The following is a 17,889-nucleotide window of genomic DNA, read 5'->3' as shown; positions in this document are numbered from 1 at the left end:
GAGGAGCTGAGTGATTGTCTCACAGCTGTGCCTCTTAAGTTGGGGGGCCCATACCTCTGATGGTACACAAGGCCACAGGATAAATTGGCCCATGCCCAGGGTTCCAACTCACTTTCCTCTGCCATCATGATACTTCAGTGGAAGAGTCTAGACTCAATTTCCAATACATCTCCAGAATCGCTTGAGTAGATAATGAGTGCCTCATATATTTATATTCATTCTTAAGTATCTACAAGCCAAGCACAGTATTAAGTATTGCAAGTAGAGGCTGATGTCCTGAAATATACTTAACTACAAATTCCCCAGGCTTCCCTGCTGCTAAAGGCTAAAGGAAGGACATCTGAACCAAGCTTAAGCTTCGCAGGGCCCTCCGTGGAGACCCTGGAGGACAGAGAGCTACCCAAGGCCCGGCGGCCACAATACCTGAGTTTCAATTTTTAAGGAAGTATTCCCCTTCAGATATTTCAATACTAAATGCAAAGTAGATATTATTTCCAACTTGCAGCTTGGAAAGATTAAGCCCAGGTTCGCACAGATAAGTGACACAGCTGGCTTTAGAACCTAGTCTTGTCTGACACTAAACCTCATGTTTCTTCTTTCCTCTAAGCCCCAAAGCCCTTGAAAAAATAATCTTAGTGCCAACCCTGGTACTCAGAAATCTTGTGTAAAAAAGGGCTTCTCTCAGGGGCTTGGGGGGAGGTGGTGGATGAGGAGTAACTGCTTACTGGGTACGGGGTTTACTTTTGAGCTGATAAAAACGTTTCAGATGTGTTCACCTCAGCACCCTCAGCACCCACACTTCTTGGCTGCATTTGGCACATTTGAGAGGAATCATTTATGACTTTAATGTCTTCTTCCTTAGGGTCCTGCTCATCCCAGCATTCTCCAGTGCTCAGCCTCATGCCCAAGCCCCACAACTGGAAAGTGGCAGAGATAAGACTTCAGTGTCATTGCTCTCAAATTACCTCTGTTGTAACAAGCAATTCTATGGCTTCTGCCTCCCCAGCATAGAATGACTGTCTCAACTTAGTCCATGGTTGTCCTTCTAATATCTACTATCAAACACCCATCTTTTCTGTGAGCAAAATGGGCCAGGAGAGCCTTTTGAGAGGGCCAGAGATACCCTATTTGTATTAGTCAGGAATCTCCAGAGAAACATAACAGGATATATATATACATATATATGTATATATATATAAAGTCTCCAAAGTCTGCTGGAGACCCAGAGAAGAGCCAGGGTTACAGACCAAGTCTGAAGGACATCTGAATGCAGAACCCCCTCTTGCTTGGGGGAAGTAGTCTTTGGTCTATTAAGACCTTCAACTGATTACATGAGGCCCACTTACATTATGGAGGGTAATCTGCTTTTCTCAAAGCCCACTAATTTAAATGTTGATCTCATCCAAAAAAATACCCTCACAGAAACATCCAGAATATTGTTTGACCAAATATCTAGGCACCGTGGCACAGCCAAGTTGATACAAAAAATTAACATCATCATCTAAGAAGCCCTCAGACACACTCTCTCTGTGAAGCCTTCCTCATCCCTACAAATATAAGTTTGTAGGGAGGGGTTGATCTTATTCATTTCTGTGCCCCCAGGGCAGATGTACATGGTTAATAAATCTTTCCTCTTCCTCCTTTACTTACTCTTTCCCTGTTGTCTGTCTTCTTTTCCTCTCCAAGAAGAATGTTCTAGGCCTAGGTGAATGACTGACTTTGGCCCTGTGCAGGAATGGTTTGTCTTTCTCTTCCATGCTGCTGGTCTTCATCCTTGGCTGATGTTTTACACCTATTAATGAAGGCAAGGTTGGTTATTCTTGCAGTCAGTAGGCATTGCCTCTTTGCCCACAAAGCCTCTCTCCTTACTGGTTCATCTGTGTACCTGGGTAGGGCTTGTTGATTTCATGTGATGCTTTAGGGTGGATGAGTGACTGGGCAAGGAGCCAGCCTTGGGGTTGTGTGAAACTTTAAAATAGAAGAATGGAGAGGAACTCTTCTCTGGGGCACTAACATTCATATTAGCTGCAGTTCATTCAGTTTCTTTGGAGAATATTCTTCCTGGCTTTTAGGCTAGGGCTATATGGCTGGCTATCTACTGGCACAGGAGTGAGGGTGGAGGAGGGTATGGGAGTGGGGACAGCTGATGGATGCAGCTGTTCAACAGATGGACTTTCATTAACCCCTGACATGGCCTTGGCATCTCACTCCCACCCTCTGTCTGGAGGTACCCTACTTTCTGAGATTTTGCTCAGCAGGTTGGCTGTATCCTCCAGTGCTTACTCTTGCCTGTGGTTTCCTGCACTCCATTCCATCCATCAAGACATGTCTATCTACTTTATATCTTCCAGAAATTCATTGAAATTCCTTGTCCCCTGATGGCCCATCTTATTCTCCTCAGTATTATGAGTTTCATTTTCTTTTTCCTTTTCTAATTTAATGGAGTATCAGAAGGGGGAGGGGAGACAAAACGCATGTGTTTAGTTTGCTATACTGCAAAGGAAGTCCAGAGTAACCTTATAAAAAAGCTCAAAGTTCTTCTTTTTACAAAGTTTTGATACATACCAAAGTTCAAATGTCCCAAGAAATGTGTTGCTCATTGTTATGAATGTGTACGTCCTCGTATAAGTGAAAGCTTGGAGCACATTTTCTGATTAACAAAGCAGCCCAATCAACAGGAGGTCTGTCTAGATGTCATTCGTTATATGAAGCATCGTACATGCACAACGCACTTACTGTGCATGGAAAGCTAATGACGGAGGTGTTAAGAGCCTCCATCTTAAAGCTGAGGTCACTGGGGCTTAGAAAGGTAACTAATGTTTACTTATTCAGTAAATATGTATCAAGGGCCTTCTGTATGTTTGCCCTTCTGGGTGCACAGGATACAGGAGTAGGCAAGAGAAAGCCCCTGCCCTTCTAAAGCTAGGCATAGATGGATAATAAACAAACCAACAAATAAATATATACCTTGTCAGATGGTGATTGTGCTATACAGAAGAATAAGGCTGGGAAAAAGGAGGGGAAAGCCAGAAGTTGAAGTAGGGTACACTCTTACACTAGGTGGGAAGGCCTTCTGGAGAAGGTGACATTTGAGACCTGAAGGAGGACAACACAAGCCCTATCTTGGGTGAAGGATGACTAAATAATGAGTCTTCTTTCGAGGAAGGAATCAGCTGTAATTGAATGGAGACCATGAAGGAAATCCTTGGACCAAAATGTACTTTGGTTATTTGGGTACTGTATAGGTACTTCTGTGAGAAGCTGACTTTTCCATCTTAGAGAATTGCACCAAGATCCTTGAGGAGCTGATGAAGTACTAAGACAAAAGTACCAAGTGAAACTAAAGTGCAGTCTGTTCTGTTCTCTATCATAAATTACAGATCTTCTGTTTTATCTGACATAAAGAGATAAGTAACTCTCTTGTCAGATTGTTTGACAACAGTCTGTCGTCAGCATCTAAAATATAATCTTTTATGTTTTGATAAACATCAAGGTTTGCAAAACCAGTTTAAAATATTTATAAAAAGCCATAAAATAGTATGCTACCATTTACGTAAAAAATAGGAAAAAGTATAAACACACACACAGAGTACATCCACTTATATTCACAAACATATGCAGTGGTAGACTGCTAAAAAGAAAAAGAAAAAAAGCCACAAATTCTTCTTATTCCTGCATGGATGCCCTTTTGCAATATGATTTTAAAGCTCTTCCCATGAAAATGTGGAGTCTATTTCTCCAGACCCCTTGAATCTGGACTTGGCCACTTGCTTTGATTTAATTTGGTTTGGCCAAAGGTCCATTAGCGAATGTGATGAAAGCAGAGGGTCCAAGCATGCTTATGCATTGGAGCATGCCCCCTTTTACTGCTGGGAACTGTTCTGTCTTCACATGAGGGACTCTGGTCTAGCCTGCTGCATAATGGGGGGGGGAGTATGTGGCTGTCACTCCAGCTGACATTGAGCCAACTTCCAGATATGTGAAGACTCCCTGGTCCAAACAGCCTGCCAACTGCCAGACATGTGACTAAGGCCATTCTAGACCACCCATCCCGCTGAGTTAGCCCAGGCAAGAACCACCCAGTTGACCCAGAGAATCTGGAGCAGATACAAATGCTCCTTGTTTTAAGCCGTTGAGTTTTGGAGTGACTTGTCATGCAGCCAAAGCCAATATATATATGTAGAGAATATCTCTGGAAAGATTTCTTTACTGGCTACACTGGTTGCCTGGAGATAGGGAGGACTGGGTCAGGGATAGTGATGAGAGGGAGAATTTTTACCATATCCATTTTTGGACTTTGAATTTTGAACCACATGAATGTACATAATATATTCTGAAAGATAAATACAACTGTAAAATGTTAACATTATAAAGCATGACTGGTGGAGAAGAGAGTTTTTGTTCATCAGTTGCACTGTTTGTTATTCAAGAGTAAGTCAACTGAAAATGAACATACAGGGCTTGTTGTTTTGTCTCCTTTTCTCAAATAGATTTAAGACCTTTGTCCTCAAGCACAATAACAGCTTAAATGTACTATCGGGTGTTTGAGACAACAGTCTAGTCTCTTGTCCCCTCTGCAGTGGCTTAATAGAAGTGCTGCTGCCAGTTTCTAAAGTTCTAACACCATAAAGCATTGTTTTATCCACATCTTGTTAAGGATCTTACTCCAAAGCCCACATTCTTCCCACTATGATTTAGTGCTGCTTCCTTTAGGGCAAGAAGAATGAGGGCGCTGGGGTGGAGGCATACTGGTTGCATGGGATAAAACTTGGACTGGCTCAGGAAAAAAGAGGAATTTGTTGCCTCCCTAAATTCAAGGAAAGATGGGATAATCCGACCATGAAGGTGGGGATGGAGGGGCTCAGGTACCCCATGTAGGATCTTGAAGGCTTCCAGGTCTCTCCCTCCTCTGTTCTTCCTTGATGTCATTTCCTTCTCTCTCCTGGCAGACCGCTGTCTGGTGGAGAGATGGCTGAAAACTACTGAGTCTTAGATTCTGTGGCCTGCTGCATTGGAAGGCAGTGCCTTCTAATCTCTTGAGGTGTAAACACAGGAGGAAGAACTCTGACTGGCATGCCATCCTTGGATCAAGTTCCCACACTTGGATGAATCAACTATGGCCTGGAGATTGATCTCAAGCAGTCCACATGCTGGAGTGGGGAAAGGAGCCATTTTCAGAAGAGGAGAGTGTTGCTTCCAGAAGGAAAGAGAGTGCTAGGTGGAAAACCAGAATCTGAGGGCAGGAACAATATGGGTTTGTGAGTCAAGACAGGCCTGGGTCCATGTCCTGATGCTGCCATCATTACAGCAGGACTCTGGAAGGTTACTCACTCTTTCCAAGCCTCAGTTTTGTCATCTATAATACCTATCCCATGGGGTTGTTTCAAGCATTAGCAATAATATGCTTAGTATATATAGCAGGGTTTTCACTGTTTGCTTAGGACCAGCAATGACGACATCTACTTTGGATAGTTCTGCAGCACAAAACCTACCTGTGCGTAAAGTCTCAGACTATTAGGACTGGAAGGTATCATTTACTCTGTCCAAGTGCTGGTCCACAAGCTGGTTCCAGATATGACAGAGTTTTCAGTAGTCAGTCAAAAAATTAGAAAAATAAAGGAAAGTGTAGAGTTTTCCATAAACCTAAAGGTATTCAATTTAAGTGATTGTCTTTTATTTAAAAATTATGTCCTGGGAGAGAAGCAAGATGGCGGAGTAGGACACTTGTAGCTCACCCTCTCTCATAAATACACCAAAACTCACATCTACAGACCCACTCAGCCAACCAGAGCATCTGCCGAACTCCAACAGAACATTGCCCTTTTTGAAAGACAAAGACACCAAAAATCTGGTAGGAGAAAAGGAAAAAAGAAAGAAGAAAAAACAAACAGTGTGGGACCAGTCCCGTGGGGAGGGAGCAGCAAAGGAGGACTAGCGCTTGTTCGCTGGGTCTCCCCTCTCCAACAGAGAGGCCAACAGGACAGAGGGGGAGCCTCTGAGGCTCAGATCTGCCCTGAGCAACCCTTGACCAACAGAACTAAGTTAAATGGGTGTCCCCACGACACCCAGCCCAAGATGCGAGTCGGCAGCTGGGGCCGGGGCAGGCTGCCCAAGCTGGGCAGAGGACTGAGGTGGCTGCACTGAGGCAGCTGCACTGAGGCAGCCCTGAGGGACTGCAGGGTGCTGTGCTCTGTGGCTGAGAGGGGATATGGAGCAGAACAACCTTGGTCCACAATAAATTGTGAAAAAAGTGAAGCAACAATGCTGGTGTGCCCTAGGAGGAGGGGCACTGTAGCCTTTGTCTCCTCAGACCCACGGTGCCATTACTGGTGCTTCTCCCAAGAAAAGAGGATGGAGCAGCCACAGTCACCATCTCCTCCTGTGAGCAGCGCCTGGGCAGGGGCAGGGCTGAGCCCTGAATCCGCACCCGGGGGCTCCACAACCTCCTAGGCAGGACTGAGACTTGTTCACAGCCTGAGGCAGATAGGATCTTTCTGCCCTGGCACCTCAGAGAACTCACGCCACCAAGACAAACAAGGAGCTGAGATTTGGCACAGAGCAGGGGCGGGGCTGTTCCATGGTCTTCCCCGAGCCCATCTACGAAGTGCTGACCTGAGGCCAAGCAGGCAGCTGCACAGAGCAGTGGAGCGACCAGCGCTGGGAGAGAGCGTGTGGCCACCTGCCTTCCTGGCAGGAACGCAGCACCTGGAGGGGCGCGATCCACCCATCTGCCTCACCTGAGCGCAGCATCTGACTGGCATTGAGAGGGGGAGTGACCTGCCTGCCCACCAGCCACAGTGCCAGAGAGATATGAGCAATATGAAGAAGCAGAGGAACCATTCCCAATTGAAAGACCAAGAGAAATCCCCTGAAAGGACGATCAAGGAAATAGACATTGATGGCCTACTAGATCAAGATTTCAAAAAAGAACTGATCAAAGTACTGAAGGAACTAAAATAAATAGTGTTTAGAGATATAAAATATGTCAAAAATGAAATAGAAGCTATAAAGAAGAACCAAGTAGAATTGGTAAACTCATTTGCTGAGATAAGAGCTGATCTAAAGGCTGTACAAAGCAGATTAGATAATGCAGAGGAAGGAATAAGTGACCTAGAAGACAAGACAACAGAAAGCACCCAAACAGAACAGCTGAGAGAAAAACAAATAAAAACCAATGAAAACAATATAAGGGACTATGGGATAATATAAAGCATGCCAATCTACGCATAATAGGGGTTCCAGAAGGGGAAGAAAGAACAAAGGGAATTAAAAAGGTATTTGAAGAAATCATGACTGAAAACTTCCCAAACCTAAAGGAATCAGATATCCAAGTACAGGAGGCTCAGAGGGTCCCAAACAGGAGGAACACAAACAGAACCACACCAAGACATACCATAATCAAGATGGCCAGAGTCAAGGATAAAGAAATGATCCTAAAGGCAGCAAGAGAACAACAAAGAGTGAGTTACAAGGGAACCCCCATTAGGCTCTCAGCTGATTTCTCTACACAAACACTACAGGCCAGAAGGGAGTGGCAAGATATAGTCAAAGTCCTGAATGAAAAAAAGATGCAGCCTAAGATACTCTATCTAGCAAGGCTATCCTTTATAATAGAAGGAGAGATAAAGAACTTCACAGACAAGCAAAAACTAAAAGAGTTTAGCAACACTAATCCCATGCTTAAAGAAATATTGACAGGTCTACTCTAAATAGAAAAGAAGCAAGATGCTACAAAAATGAGAAACTCATAATTGGAAAGATGATAACCACCATGAATTACAAATAGAATAAACACAAAATTGTAAAAGAAGACATCAAAATCATTAAGAGTGGGAGAGGGAAGCAAGGAAAGCCACTGTGGAAAACAGTATGGATATTCCTCAAAAGACTAGGAATAGACTTACCATATGACCCAGGGATCCTGCTCCTGGGCATACATCCAGAAGGAGCCCTACTTCAAAAAGACACCTGCACCCCAATGTTCACAGCAGCACTATTTACAATAGCCAAGACAGGGAAACAGCCTAAATGTCCATCAACAGACGACTGGATAAAGAAGAAGTGGTATGTTTATACAATGGAATACTATGCAGCCACAAAACCCAACAACATAATGCCATTTGCAGCAACATGGGTGTTCCTGGAGAATGTCATTCTAAGTGAAGTAAGCCAGAAAGAGAAAGAAAAGTGCCATATGATATCACTCATATGTGGAATCTAAAAAAACCCAAAAAAACCATAAAACATAAATACAAAACAGAAACTGACTCATAGACATAGAATACAAACTTGTGGTTGCCAAGGGAGCGGGGGGTTTGAAGGGACAGGCTGGAATTTTAAAATGTAGAATAGATAAACAAGATTATACTGTATAGCACAGGGAAATATATACAAGATCTTGTGGTAGCTCACAGTGAGAAAAATAATGTGACAATGAATATATGTATGTTCATGTATAACTGAAAAATTGTGCTCTACGCTGGAATTTGACACAACATTGTAAAGTGACAATTACTCAATAAAAAAATGTTTAAAAAATAAAAATAAAAATAAATAAAAATTATGTCCTAACATTTTGTACTAAAATATTTTTATAATGAAATGGTAACAGTAGATGGTGGAATTTTAAAAATGTTTATTTGACAAAATGAAAAGTTGGCAACCCTATACTGATTTCCATTTTTAATTTACTTCTTCATGAAACACTAAAAAGCACAAGACCTACTGATCTAGCCCAACTCTTCATTTTCAAGCAGAAAGTAAATCCAGCCCTGGAGTGGTCACATGACTTGCTTAAGCCCCAGTGTTAGAAAGTGGGTACTACAGAGATCACCTAGCATTTTGACTCAAAGTGGGATTACATCTGACAGCTGTTTTTTGACTTTTAAGGTCTCTTTCTTTCTTTCTTTTTTTTTTTTTTTAAAGTAAGCTTTATTATTTAGGGCAGTTTTAGGTTGACCACAAAACTGAACAGAAAGTATATGGAGTTCCCATATACCCCCAATATTTCCACACACACACGGAGCTTCCCCCAATATCAACATCCCAAATCATTTGTTACAACTGACTAACCAATATTGACACACTAATTTTACCCAAAGTCCATAGCTTACATTAGGGGCCACACTCTTACTGCTATATACTCTATAGGTTTTGGTGTGTATCTACCATTACAGTATCACACAAAAGAGATTCACTGCCCCAAAAACCCTCTGGGCCCCACCTTTTCATCCCTCCCTCCCCTCTAACTCCTGGCATCCACTGATCTTTTTACTGTCTCCATAATTTTGCCTTTTCCAAAATGTCCTATAATTGGAATCACACAGTATACTATGGACTGAATATCTGTGTCTCCTGGCAGATTAATATGTTGAGATCTAATCCCCAATGTGAAGTGTTTGGAGATGGGGCCTTCGGGAGGTGATTAGATCATGAGGGTGGAGCCCTCATAAATGGGATTAGTGTCCTATAAAAGAAATCCTTGGCCGTCCCACCACACGAGGTTAAAGTAAAAAGACAGCAGTCTAGGAAGTGAATCCTCTCACCAGACACCCAGTCTGTCAGCACCCTGATCTTGGACTTTCCAGCCTCAAGAACCATAAGAAATAAATTTCTGTAGTTTATAAGCCACTCAATCTATGGTATTTCTGTTACAGCAGCCCAAATGGACCAAGATGCATCCATCCTCTCACACATCCACCCTCTCACCCTTCTGCATGGGTATATGGTGAGAACATTTAAGATCAACTCCTTTAGCAATTTTCAAATATACAATCCAGTACTGTTAACTGTAGTCACCAGGCTGTACATCAGATCCTGGAACTTATTCATCTTACAACTGGAAGTTCGCACACTTTGATCACCATTGCTCTCCCCACCACATCCTCCCCACCTCTCTCACTACCACCATTCTACTCTCATTGAGGTTGGTTTTTTCAGATTCCACATATAAGTGAGATCATACAGTATTTGTCTTTCTCTGACTGACTTACTTCACTTAGCATAATGCCCTCAGGGTTCATCCATATCACAAACGGCAGGCTTTCCTTCTTTTTTATGGCTGAATAATATTTATGGCTGAATAATATTACATTTTATATATATATATATAGCATTGGAGGGTTTTAAGTGGAAGAGAGAAATGGTATGGGTTTTTTTTTTAAGGCTATTTTGGCTTATGTATAAAGAAGGAGTTGTAAAGAGGCAAGAGTGGGAACATGGAGTCTAGTTAGGAGACTACTGTGGGCAAAAGAAGTGGCTTCAGTCGGGACAGAAGCGATGGCGGTGTTGAGAAGTAGATAAATTCAGGGTCTTGGAGGGAGAATCAAGACCTACTGATGAGTTAAATGTACCAGGTCAGGGTGGTGATGAAGGAATGAAAGAAAGCAAGGAAGACTCCTAGCCTTTGGCTTGAACAATTGGGTAGATGGTGATGCGAGTTATCAATGTGGGGGAATGGAGTGGATGTAGGGATGGAAAATTCTGTTTTTAGCTTTAGGTTTGTAATACCCATCAGACACTCACATGGAACCACCAAATAGTTTTCAGTACAGAGACTTTGTGTATCTTTCTTTAAAATAGATCCCTAACTATTTCACATCTCGTAGGCACTGATGTAAATGGTAGTTTTAAATTTCATTTTTTCATTGCTAGTATATAGAACTACATTGATTTTTACACATTGACCTTGTATTCTGTGACCTTGTTCAATTCACTTATTAGTTCTAGCTCAGTTTTTCGCTATTTATTTTGGTAGATCCTATAGAATTTTCTACATACACACCCCATTGTCTGTGAATAATGTTTCATTTCTTTTTCAGTCTGTATTCCTTTTTCTTGCCTGTGGAACTGGCTAGGCTGTCCAGTACAATGTTGAACAGTAGTGAGAACAGATATTCTTGTCTTCTCTCTCAGAGGGAAAGCATTTAGCCTTTCACCATTAAGTATGATGTTAGCTGTACGATTTTCATAGATGTCTTTATCAGTTTAAAGAAGTTCCCTTCTATTCCCAACTTGGGGCTTTTTATCACCAAGGTTGTTGAATTTTGTCAAATGCTTTTATTGGATCTATTGTGAAAAGATCATAAGGTATTTTTTTTCCCTTATACTGCTAATGTGGTGAATTGCACTGATTTTCAAATTTGAACTAGCCTTGCATTCTTGAGATAAACTCTACTTGTTCATACCCTTTTTGTATATTGCTAATTTGACTTCCTAATATTTAAATAGGGAATCTATGCCTATGTTCGTAAGGGATATTGGTCTATCATTTTATTATCTTGTAATGTCTTTGTCAGGTTTTGGTCAGAGTTATGCTGTCTTTGTGAAATGATTGAAGTTTTCCCTTTTACTCAATCTTTTGAGAGAGCTCGCATAGGATTGCTAATACTTCTTTAAATACTGGACAGAATTAATCAGTGAAGAACCTAGGCTTGGAGTTTTGTAGAAAGATTAGGAATTTGATTATTTAATAGGTAAGGGGATATTTAGATTTTTAAAAATTGTTTCCTATACCCATTTTATCAAGCTGTATTTTTTAAGGAATTTGTCCATTTCATCTAAGCTGTTGAATTTATTGACAAAGTTATTTAGTGTATTACCTTTTTATTTTTTTTAAGTCTTTAAGATCTGTAGTAATATTTCCTTTTTCATTTCCATTTTGACAATTAAATTTCTAATATTTGGTAATTTTGTTTTCTTTTTTAATTCATTATTCTTGTTAGAGATTTATCAATTTTGTTTCACTTTTTCAAAGAACTAATTTTTTATTGTATTTACTTTCTCTACTTGTATTTTATATTTCATTGATTTTATACCTTTTCTAAAATAAGCATTTAAATCTATAAATTCCCCTTTAAGCACTGTTAGCTGTATCCCACAACTTATGTTATGTTTTCATCATCACTCATTTAAAAATATTTTCTAATCCCTTGTGATTTTTTTTGACCTATGGGTTATCTGGTGATATGTTAATTTCAAAATATTTGGGGATTTTCCCAGATATTCCATTGTAATCAACTCCTAATTTAACATAGTTGTCAGAGAATATTCTGCATGATTTCAATTATTTTACATTTAGTGATATATATTTATTTTATGACTAGCATATAATCTATCTTGAAGAATGTTCAGTGTACTCTTGCAAAGAATGTGTATTCAGTAGTTGGATGCAATGTTTGAGAAATGTCAACACGTCAAGCTGGTTGATGATATTGTTCAAATATACTATATCTTTTTTTGTTGTTGTTGTTTAGTTTATAAATTGCTGAAGGAAGGTGTTAAAACCTCCAACTATGATTATGGGTTTGTCAATTTCTTTTTTTAGTTCTGTCAAATTTTGCTTCACATATTTTAAAGCTCTGTTATTAGGTACATACAAATTTTGGATTTTTATGTCTTCTTAATGAATTAGTCATTTTCTTATTATGAAATTCCCTCTGATAATAGTCTATCTCAGAGTCTATTTTATCTGATATTAATTAATTTAGCCACTCCAGTTTTTTAATAATTAGCATTACATTGTATATATTTTCCATTCTTCTACTTTTACTTACTTGTGTCAGTAGATTTAAAGTGCAACTCTTGTATATAATTGAGTATTGCTCTTTTATTCAATTTGACAATCTGGAATATATGGTCCATTTACATTTAGTGTAATTATTGATATGGTTGATTTAAGTCTGTCATTCTGCTATTTGTTTTCTCTTTGCCTCACCTATATCTTGTTCCTTTATCTCTCCTTTCTTGATTTTTTTGAGCTTTTTTTTTTTTCACTTTATCTCCTCCACTAGCTTTTTAGATGTACCTTTCTTTTAATAGTTGCTCTAGGAAATAGAATACACATCCATTATTCATCACAGTCTACCATGAGTAATATATCATTTTACATAAAACCTAAGAACCTTACATGATGTTATAAACCTCACAATATAGTGTTATTATTTCTTCTTAACAGTTAATTAATTCTAAATAAATTTAATAATGAGGAAAAAAGTACTTTTATTTACTCACAAATGCAACATTTCTGATACTTATCATTCCTTTGTATAAATCCCAGTTTCTATCTCGTATCATTTTTCTTTGACCTGGAGAACTTGCTTTAACGTTTCATTTCTTGTAGTGCAGATCTGGTGAATTTTCTCTGCCTTTTTGTCTGGAAATATTTTTATTTTGCCTTTTTCTTTTAAAAATAGAGCAGTTTTAGATTCACAGCAAAATTGAGTGAAAGGTACAAAGAGTTCCCTAAATCCTTTTGAACCACCCCTCCCTCCTACACCAGCCCCCACAGCTCTTCATTTTTCAAGAATATTTTCACTGGACAGATTCCCAGGTGAACAGTATTTTTTCATTGTCTTCTAGATAGCATTATTTCTGGTGAAAACTCAGTGTTTCTTCTTATTGTTGTACTCCTGCTTATAATGTATGTTTCTCCTCCAGGTACTTGCAAGATTTACTCTCTATTTTTCATTTTTAGCAATTTGACTGCTATGCCTAGGTGTGATATTCCTTGTATTTTTTTCCTGTTTGGTGATCATTGAGATTCTAGGATCTATGAATTGATATTTTTCTTCAAATTTCAAAACATTTTGGCCACTATTTCTTTAAATATTTTTTTTCTACACCAATCTTTCTCTCCTTTTATCCTAGAACTGCAATCATACATATGTTAGACCATTTGATATTGTCTGGTGGTCACTGTTCTTTTTTCTTTTTTCCAGCCTTTTCTCCCTCTGTGAGTATCACTCTGGAGAATTCCTATGTTCCTATCTTCAATTTCATTGACCATTCCTTCTGTAGTTTCCAGTGTGTTCTTAATTCCACCCAGTGAATTTATATTTCACATGCTATACTTTTTTCAGTTCTAGAATTTTTTTTTTTTTTTTTTTTTGCTGTTTCTATTTTTTTCAGTGAGCTTTTCTGTCAACTTACACAGCATGTTAATCTTTTCCTTTAAATACTTAAGTATATTCAGAATAGCTGTTTAAAACTACCTGTCTGCTCTTTTAACATCTCTGTCACCTATGGGTCAATTTCTATTGTCTTTTTTTAAAATCTGGTTATGAGTCACATTTTCATGATTTTTTTTTTTTTTCATGCTTAGCTATTCTACATTTTATGCTGGACACTGCAATGCTAAATTTTTTGAGTGTCAGGATTTTGTTGTGTCTTGTTCTGGCCAACAGTTCATTTACCAGCAGATGTGTTAATCCTTTTGAGGCTTATTTTTAAGCTTTATGAGAAAGGTCTAGAGTGGTACATAGTCTAGGGCTAGAGTAGCCTTACTCATAATGCATGACCTTTCTAGGGCCTCAACTGAATGCTCTGAGTATTTAATGAGGCCTCTTGATTCTCGCTAATGAAAACTCCTGTGTCTCCTAGTGCTGTGAAAGCCTATAGCTATCCTCTGCCAGGCCTCTGAGGTCTCATCCTGCACATACTTTAGTCTTTGGCTGAAGACTTAAGAAGATCCATATGCAAATTTCTGGACCTCCTTTTCTGTACACCCTTCTCTCTAATACCCTGATCCACAACTCCCAGCTGCCTTAACAGCTTCAACTGTTAAATTAATCTCTGCTGTGTCCTGCTTGAATTCCACCTCATTACAGAATCAGAAAGTGCCATCAGGCAGAAAGCCAGGGAGACCTTGGGTTTCATGTGGTGGTCACACTGCCTATTTTGTAATGTCCAAAAATAGTTGCTTCATGTATTTTGTTCAGTTTTATAGTTGTTTAGATGGGAGGGCCATACAATGTAGGATTTCCAGTATCAAATTTATGTAACTTGTTCCCTACTTGGCTAGACATTTAGATGGTTCTAAATGACAGTATAGCATGATTAAGTGTGTAGTTCTGGGGTAAATTCCTAGCTCTGCCACTTACTCACCGAGGGTCCTTAGGAAGTTACCAGCTAATTACCCCAAATGCAAAATGAAATATAATGATAATAACCACTTCGTAGAGTTGCTCTGTGAAGTATGTGAAATGCTTAGAACAGTTCCTGGAATACAGTGAGTACTCAGAAATATTAGGTGTTATTATTCCATATTCTTACTATTACAAAAAATGGTACAATAAGCACTCGAACATATTTATTTGCCTTCTTATGCAAGTCTGTCTCTGGAATTCTTGGGTCAATGAATATATGCCTTTTATAATTTAATACTACCAAAAGCTTTCAAAAAACACTGCACTAATTTATTGTCCCACAACCTATTTTTCCAAATTCTTGCCAAGTCCAGGAAGTATGGCCAAACCTTGAGATCTGGGCAATCTGATATATAAAAAGGGCAATTACCCTCCTTTTAAATTATGGGACAGAGACTGAGCATCCTCTTGTATTATTTTTTCTTATGACTTCCTGTTGGTATGACTTATTTGGGTTTATTTTTTCTTATTGACTTTATTCATTCATACAACTAATTGTTTTGTGTATATATTAGGGATACAATAGTGAACAAGAGAAAGCCTCTCCCTCATGAAGCTTATAATCCAGTCAGGGAGACAGAAAATTACCAAAGAAAGAATAAAACAATTACAATTCCTGTGAGAAAAAAATCAAAGCGAATGTCAAAACCATGAGTAAACAGCAGTAGGGAGAATCTTCCTTAGAAAGAGTGGTAGTCATGGAAAGAGCATTTGAAGAAATGAAATTTAAGTTGGGAACAGATGGTTGAGAAGGAGAGAATCATGTGAGGAGCAGGGAATCATATTTCAAACAAAAGGAACAGCCATATGCAAAAGCTCTAACTCAGGAATGAGCTTAATGTGTTTCAGGAACAGAAAACTGCTGTGTCCTTGGTAAAGGGAAGAGAGCCACCAGATGAGACTGGAGAGGTAGGCAGGTGCCACAGGAGTATGAATTTTATTTCCAGTGCTATTGGAAACCAATGACAGGTTTTAAGCTGGAAACTGACGTGATCTTAAATTCTCAAAGACCGCTCTAGCTGTTCTGTGAATGGATCGGAGGGCGTCAAATATGGATAAAGGCAGGAAGGCTACTTAGGAGACTAATGTAGGAATCCAAGCAAGTGACAACAGCTTGGATAGAGTACAGACACTGGAGACTAAGAAAAGGGAGGGCATTTATGATATTTCTGGAGGTATAACTGGCAGGACTTGGTAATCAATCAGCCATAGGGGCTTGTGGAAAATGAAGTTTCAAAAATGACTTCCAGGCCTTTAGCTTGTCCCACTGAATGAACAGAGCATTTATAATGATGGGAAAGACAACAGAAGGGGAGGTTTGGGAGGTGAAGTAGGAGGGGGATAGCTCAGGCTTGGGCACGATGATTTGGATATGATGGTAAGACACCCCAATGGAAGTGGCAACAAGGCATTGGATATGTGAGTAAAAAGCTCAAGAGTCATCGGGACTAAACATACAAATTTAATGGGAGGGATTTCTGGTCAAGCTGGCAGAGTGGTAGGACCACGAGCTCACCTTTCCTCATGACTACAACAAATCCACGACTGACTGCTAAACGGCCATCAAAAAAAAAAGACTGGAACCCAGCAAAAAAGATCTTCTGCAACTGGCAACATAAAGAGGGAACTACAGCAGGATGGTAGAAGGGGTGTGCTTGCGATGATTGGGCCCCATACCCCTGGGGTGGGCAACCCATAAGCTGAAGAATAGTTAAGTTGCAGAGCCCCTCCCACAGGAGTGAGAGCTCTAAGCCCCACGTCAGGCTCCCCAGCTTGGGTTCTGGCATTGGGAGAAAAGGAGACCCCAGGACATCTGGTTTTGAAGGCCAGTGGGCCTTGGTGCCAGGAACCCCACGTGACTTGGGGAAATGGAAACTCCATTTGCTTGGGAAGCATACACGGAATCTCATGTGTGCCAGGTCCAAGGGCAGAGGCAGTGATTACACAGGACCTGAGCCTGGCATGCCTGCTAGATTTGGAGGGTCTTCTGGGGACGTGGAGGACGGCTGAGGCTCACCCAGGGGACATAAAAGCTGGTGGCAGACACTGTGGGAGTGTTCATCTACATGAGCTTTCCTGGAGGCTGACATCTTGATTGGATCATTAGCACCAAGACCTAGCCCCACACAACAGCCTGTAGGGAAGCCTCAGGCCAAACATACGGGGGAGGGGGGCACACAGCCCCCCCCATCAGCAGACTTCCTAAGCCACAAAGGCCTCTAGACACAGCCCTACCCACCAGAGGTCCAGGACCAAGCCTCAGTCAGCAGTGGGCAGGCACGGAACCCTGAATAAGCCTCTAGTCCAGCCTCATCCATCAGGGGGAGATACTAGAAATAAGAAAACAATCCCAAAGCCTGTGGAAGGAATCCACAAACATATAGAAAGATGGATGATATGAGGCAGCAAAGGAATATCTCCCAGGCCAAGGCACAAGATAAAATCCCAGAAGAAATAAGCGGTAAGATAAGCAATTTATCTGAGAAAGAGTTTAAAGTAATGATGGTGAAGATGTTCAGAGAACTCAAGAGGCGTACAGATGCACAGAGTGAAGTTTTTAGCAAAGAGTTGGAAAATATAAAAAATACCCAAACAGAGTTGAAGAATAAGATCACTGAAATGAATCACACACTAGAAGGAACCAAGAACAGACTAAATGAGGCAGAAGAAAAGATCAGTGAGCTAGAAGACAGATTAGTGGAAATCACTACTTCAGAACAGAAAACAGGAAAAAGAATAAAAAGGAATGAGGGCAGTGTAAGAGAACTCTGGGACAACATGAACTGCTCTAATATTCGCATTATAGGGGCCCCAGAGAGAGCAGAGAGAGAGAAAGGACCTGAGAAAATTTTTTGAGAGATAATCACTGAAAACTTTCCCAACTTGGGAAAGGAAACATTCACCCAAGTCCGGGAAGCACAGAGAGTACCACACAGGATCAACCCAAAGAGGAGCACACCAAGGC

The 17,889-nt window shown here is 40.2% G+C and overlaps 1 long non-coding RNA gene across 1 annotated transcript in view; it reads right to left on the bottom strand.

The window, feature by feature from the left end:
* LOC106729059 overlaps positions 1-17,889 on the bottom strand; it is a 59,623-nt gene that overhangs the window by 36,226 nt on the left and 5,508 nt on the right. The window contains exon 3 of the long non-coding RNA XR_001365342.2: positions 1,651-1,792. This is a non-coding gene — a long non-coding RNA (uncharacterized LOC106729059). The remainder of the gene's footprint in view (positions 1-1,650; positions 1,793-17,889) is intronic.

Source organism: Camelus ferus, chromosome 10 (assembly GCF_009834535.1).
Source record: "Camelus ferus isolate YT-003-E chromosome 10, BCGSAC_Cfer_1.0, whole genome shotgun sequence".
NCBI lineage: Eukaryota > Metazoa > Chordata > Mammalia > Artiodactyla > Camelidae > Camelus > Camelus ferus.
Note: the sequence above shows the minus strand (reverse complement) of the source record. Positions and strands in the feature narration are given on the sequence as shown.